The following is a 6,006-nucleotide window of genomic DNA, read 5'->3' as shown; positions in this document are numbered from 1 at the left end:
ACTACATGGGAGTCCAGCGACATAACCATTACGCTAACTGCTGGTCCCAATCTCCCTTGCTGCAGTAGCTTTGACTTCAGGTGTGTTCTGATGGTCTTCAGGCTCTGGGCATTCTTACTTTCATGAAAATCAAGAGAGAAAGGAGGGACTAGATCATGGCACAGCAGTAAAAAGCAACTTTTTAAGATTTACCCACATGGGAAGTCTAGGTTCATACCCAGAAGCCTCCCTGAATGTGCTGAGGCCCTGTGTGATCTGGGGCTGGCTGAAGCTGGGGGTGGGCGATGGCATGAAGACCCTGTTGCAGGGCCTGTTTCTCTGTCTCTCTTGCTCATAGAAGAAATAAGTAAATAAGAGTCTAGAAAAGAGGGAGTACAAAGAGTTTTGTGGAAGAGGATGTCAAAGTGTCTAGCGCAGTAAAGAGGCCAATGGTCTTCACTGAATTGGCAAATATGAGCTCACTGATGGCCGCGAGGAGAGCAGTGTTAGTGGTATGTGGAAGATGATGGAAGTAATGGTGTATTCTTACCAGCTTGAGAGTGTTGGTCATGAACGTTTCTAATTTGGGTTTAATGACATCAAGGTGGTGGCTTGGGGAACCAGCAGTTAGCGTAATGGCTGTGTCGCTGGACTCCCACGTAGTCAACCGCGGTTCGTGTCCCGGACCCGGTGGCTTAAAACTCACGCCGGGCGCGTGTGCGTGCGTGCCCAAGATCCCGAGAGGAGAATGGAGGAGAAGGCTTCCAATCAGTCATGGGGGAATATTTACACCATAGAAATTGGTCAATACGACAAATCACTTTTTTCTTCAGAAAATGGTTAAACTTTTACCATCACACCACTGGACAGAGAGAGATTACAGTAGATTGAGAAAGGAATACATGGAAATAATGGAAAATTTGCATGAGCAGGAGAGAAGAAAGAAGGAAACAGAGGCCACCAAGAACTAGAATACAAGTCACCTGATTTTCTGCTCAGGGCTTGGCCTACACCAAGTACTGCTAAGAAGGGAACCATATCCCTTCTGTGACAGACACTAGATAACATTGATTCCTTTGTGTGTGTATGAGTGTGTGTGCATGTGTGGGGGCACATCCATGTGCAGAAGTTGAGAGAGGGGTGGAACAGCTATAAGTGGATTCTAGGTAAGACTTTAAGATGTAGGAATGACACTACGGGAACAAGACTATGAATGCTTACTTTGAAATTGGCTGTTTGAGGGGCCAGCAGGTGGTGTGGTGGTTAAGGTGCTAGATGCCTACGTGGCTGCCTGTGGTTGTAATCCCAGATCTGGCAGCTTGAAAATCATGCTAGGCCCCTGTGTGTGCATGCCCAAAATCCCAGGAGGAGAATGGAGAAGGGGATTACAGTGTAGCCATTCCCCCCAGGGGGGAAATTTCTCACTTTCTCTCTCATAGTCTCTCTCTAGCAAGAGCATAGCACCTTATGGCAAAATCCTTGAAAGAAAGAGAGAGAGGGAAGGAGGGAAGGAGAGAAGGAGGAAGAAAGAAACGGACCCTTTGAATCACTGACCCTTTAAATTGTCAGTTTGTAAGTGAATTGTTTCCCTGCAGGGTGTCACTTATTATTTCAGAAACTAAACAAAAATGCCTGCACCTTACGTGTTAGAGACCTCTTGTTAGAAAAGAGTATTGTAGGACCAGCCAGTGACTTGATGGTTGGGTCGACTGGAACCCCAGGCCAACTACGCAATTCAAGTTCCTGGCTTGGTGGCTTAGAGGACACGCTGGGTGCACATGTGTATGTTCTCAAAACCCCAAAAGGAGGGAGAAATAGAGAAGGGATTGAGCATGAGCATCCCCCATGCAGAGTGCTTTCTCACTTTCTCTTTCTGCCTCTCTCACTCTCGTGCTCCTGAAAGCACACATGCTCTCTGGCAAAAATTAATAAGTAAAGAAAGAAGAGTGCTCTTGCTTGTATTTATTAGAGCATGGCAGCCGATGCAGATCAGGAGGGGATGGCAGGCAAGAAGCAGGGCCTATTTTAAATTGTCTTCTTATTTCAGGAGAACGGAAAGATACTCCATTTTAAGGAATACTCAGTTTAAAAGGATACTCAGTTTTAAACGTTCAAAGTGCACAAGTTACTTTGCTACAATAAAACTAAATGTGTGCCAGCCCTCAAAAACAAAACAAAACCAAGCACACCTCTTAAGAAGGAGTGACCATAAGAAGTCTCGGGGCACAGATAATTCAGTCCTATAAAACCAGCCTACATTGACCTATTCTGACCATAAATCAGTTTACAAAGATAGAATAAACAACAGGGCTCAGCTGTCCCCCAGCCTCAGGGCATATGCCCTTTGGTTCCACGCAATTATCTGGTCATAATTGTCTGCTGTTTGTTTTACATCAGCCATATGGTGCCATTGCTTCTCTTCAAGGCTAGTTCTCTGTTTTGTTTTGTTATTTGTCATAGGTAAGCCACTCAGCCTGGTGGAAATTTCAATTCCCCATCTCTAAAATGAAAACCACACCTAGTTGTAACATTGCCATGCGACATGGATACTAAGAGTTTACAAGGTTTAAGTTTAAGTGCAGTGTGCAGGAGTGCAGATTCAGGGTCGACAGCCTGCATTTGTGTCCCTTGTCACCTACTAGCTCTGTGATGCTGGGAAACTTAACCTCCATTAACCCGACCTTCCTTATCCTTATCCGTAAGATGGTGATAACAGGCTTCATGGGGCTGTGGTGAGGTCAAAGCAGACGATACTTGCGGAGTAAACAGTGTAGCCCCTGGAGGATAGCAGGTACCAATAAGAATACGCCATTACTATTTCTGGGACCAAGTAAAAGTGCTTTTGAGACCATATTTAGAAAAAGCATGAAACCTGCTTATACTGATCACAGGACAGGCCAGGGGCAGGTGTTACCTCTTTGACTCTTGTCACTAAGTAACTAAGTGATATTAGGCAGGTGACAGACACCATGCCATTCTGGACTTCAGACTGAGCGTTTTGGTCTTCAATCGGAAATGGTTACAATGGTTACAAATGCAGAAATACTCCAATCCTAAAAGTCAAGTGTGTTCCAATTGATGTATTTGAACACACATTCAAATCCCGCTGGAAAATTACAGGGCCTCAGGCTTCTCAACCTAGAGTGGAGAAGGCCTTCCATAGTGAAATGTGAAATTATTTACTAATAAAACAAGAACCAAATCAACTATAATTGATCCTGTAGAGACAACTCTGGTTTCAGGAGATGAGAGACTTCTCTGCAAACCATATTCTCAAAAATCTGAGAAAAACTAGTTGGCTCAAAAAGCCCTCCCCAGGGCCAGGTTGTAGTACAGTGGTAGTGTAACTGGACCAACATGGAAGGGGTCCTGAGTTCACATCCTGGGGTCTCCCTGAACATGCAGGATGGGTGTACATGTGCCTGTTACCCAGGCCTCAGACCATGGCATGAGGACCCTGTTGAGAATGCCTGTTTCTCTCTCTTTGAGGAATTAAATAAATAAAAGTAGCCGTAACGATGCAAAAAGAGTTGGTCTCCATAATTACTAGAAGGACTAACAGCAAGAACCTTATCTTCAAAAGCTAATAAAAGCTGAGAAAGAATGAAATGAGTAATACACAAATTAAACGGAGGTCGGCAAGTGGCATGGTCGTTAAGGGCATTGGACTCCAGATGGCTGATCGTGATTTGAGTCCTGGACCTGGCAGCTTGCTTTGTCACTTTCTCTCTTTCTCTCTCTCACTCTGTCCTTCTCTGGTCAAATTAAAAATAAATAATGAGTAAAGTTAAAAATAAAATAATTATTTAAAAAAAGTAAATGCTAAGACTGAAGGGCTGACAGCTTCAGCAAAGAGAACTTCAGAGAACTTGCACTGGTAATAGCATTTGTAGAGAAACGATAGTGAAGATATAAAACATTAGGTCCCTGGGGTTCTCCAAAATGGCAAGTATTTATTGATACATTATTTAAAATATATTATCTTTATATTAGGTAGATTTAAAAAGTAAGGAACAGAAATTTGTGCAAATTTCCAAATATAAAAGATCAACTGGAATCAGCATTGGTTATATTGTCAGTTTTGTAATTTATGGGAAGACTTAAAACTATTTTAAAAATCATTTCCACCGGAAATTGGTATCAGTATGTTGAATTTTCTTAAAGTAGACTTTTAAGTCTGTCTATTCATGGGACTCCATTAAGTTTTACAGGATCTCCAGAATGAAGGACAGCCTCCTTTCCCATATACACAATTGCCCTAAAGCAATTCCCCTGAAGCAACTCCAAAATAAGTAAATTGTGCATTTTTGTTTGTTCAGTTGTTTTTTGCCATAGGTCATGTGCACTTCCAGGAAACAGACAAAAAGAGGGAAAAAGAATCATCCCTACCTCCCACCCGAAGAAGATAGCTACACTGTATTCCCTTCTCCTCCATCCTCCTCTTGGGATTTGGGGCATGCACATATACGCACACATATACCTGGCTTGATTTTTAAGCTGCCAGGTCTGGGACTCAAACTATGGGCAGCCACGTGGAATCCAGTGCCTTAACCATATCACCTGCTGAGCTAGAAAGTTGGGTAATTTAAAAAATGTTATTAATTTATACAAAATAAATTGCTCTGCCATAATCGTGGTATTTTTATTTGGTACTCAAATAATATTTTGCAGTGAACATTCTCATCGGAATGAAATATAATGACAAGAAAAACACAATTTTACTATATTACTGAACACTGAATCGATTTGTCAACATTTTGTAATTTAGAGACGGTATCCTCTGCCTTCAGTTTGTATTTCTAAGTCTCTAGGATTCAGAATGCCCTATTGAGGACTGGTTATGTTAACTGATCAAGCCTTTACCTGAGAAGAAAAACAAAATACTTAAAAACTACATATAGACATTCCCATGTTCATGTTTTTACCCAAAGAGTTCACATCTTCTTCAAGAAAAGCCCTTCTCTTTTTCACCTCAAGTCCCACCTCCTCAGAGAAGGCCTCTATTGTCTTCTGTGGCTCACTCAACTGGGAGTGTTGTCCAATAGTGAGTGTTGCCCATCTGGAATGAAGGGTTAAGTGCTGAGTTATAAAGCTCTGGTCCTTTCTACAAAGGTATCAGTGACTCGTATGCCCACAGAACAAGAAGTGGAAATGAGCTAATGTATTGCTTCAAAGAACACAGACTGATGGGGACCAACAGATGGTGTAATGGTTATGTCACTGGATTTCCACATAGTTGATCATGGTTCAAGTCCTGGACCCAGCGGCTTAAAAATCACTCCCGGTACATGAATGTGTGCCCAAGATCCCAGGAAGAGAATGGAGGAGCAGGGACTGTGGTATGGCCAGTCCCTCTAGGTGGGTGATTTCTCACTCTCTGTCTCACAGATTGATGTTGGTAGAATTGTAATGATGCCCTTTAACAAGGTAAACACAATCGTATCATAAGAAAAACATGAATAAGCAATAGGAACTACACGAGAACACACATCATGGGGATTTTGGTTAAGCACAAGTTTACTGTCATGAAACCAACAAAGAAAAGGAACGCCTCACCCTCTTGCCAGAGGGGCCACAACTGGTCTGAGGGAAACAAAAATGATCTCTCTTCATTGCAGCTGAAATGACACCCCTAGCCCTGGGCTTAATGGAGTACCACATCTTACGAGTAATATTATTTTTTTTCTTCCATGGATGGGAGACAGAAAGTTCCTTCAACAGGGTCTTGATGACAGTCTCCTCCCAGCCCTGGATTGTGGCACACATGTGCCCAGTGTACTCCTGGAGATTTCTGGACTTAAACCAATCCTTCCCATGCGGGTCTGTCTCACAGAGCAACACACTTCCCCACCTGGCCTCCACTAGTCAAATACAGAATTTGTTCAGAGAAAAACCAAGAAGCTGACAAGGAAACAGGAAAAGTTGGAATAACAGGAGCTGTTTGGCCACTTAAAAAAAGAAAGGCAGAAATGCACAACAGAGGAATGGAAGAACAGTTAGTCTTTTTTTTTTTTTTTTGAGAGGTTT

This window comes from Tupaia chinensis, unplaced genomic scaffold (genome assembly GCF_000334495.1).
Source record: "Tupaia chinensis unplaced genomic scaffold, TupChi_1.0 Scaffold000117_2, whole genome shotgun sequence".
Taxonomy (NCBI): domain Eukaryota; kingdom Metazoa; phylum Chordata; class Mammalia; order Scandentia; family Tupaiidae; genus Tupaia; species Tupaia belangeri.
This window is presented reverse-complemented; position numbering follows the sequence as displayed.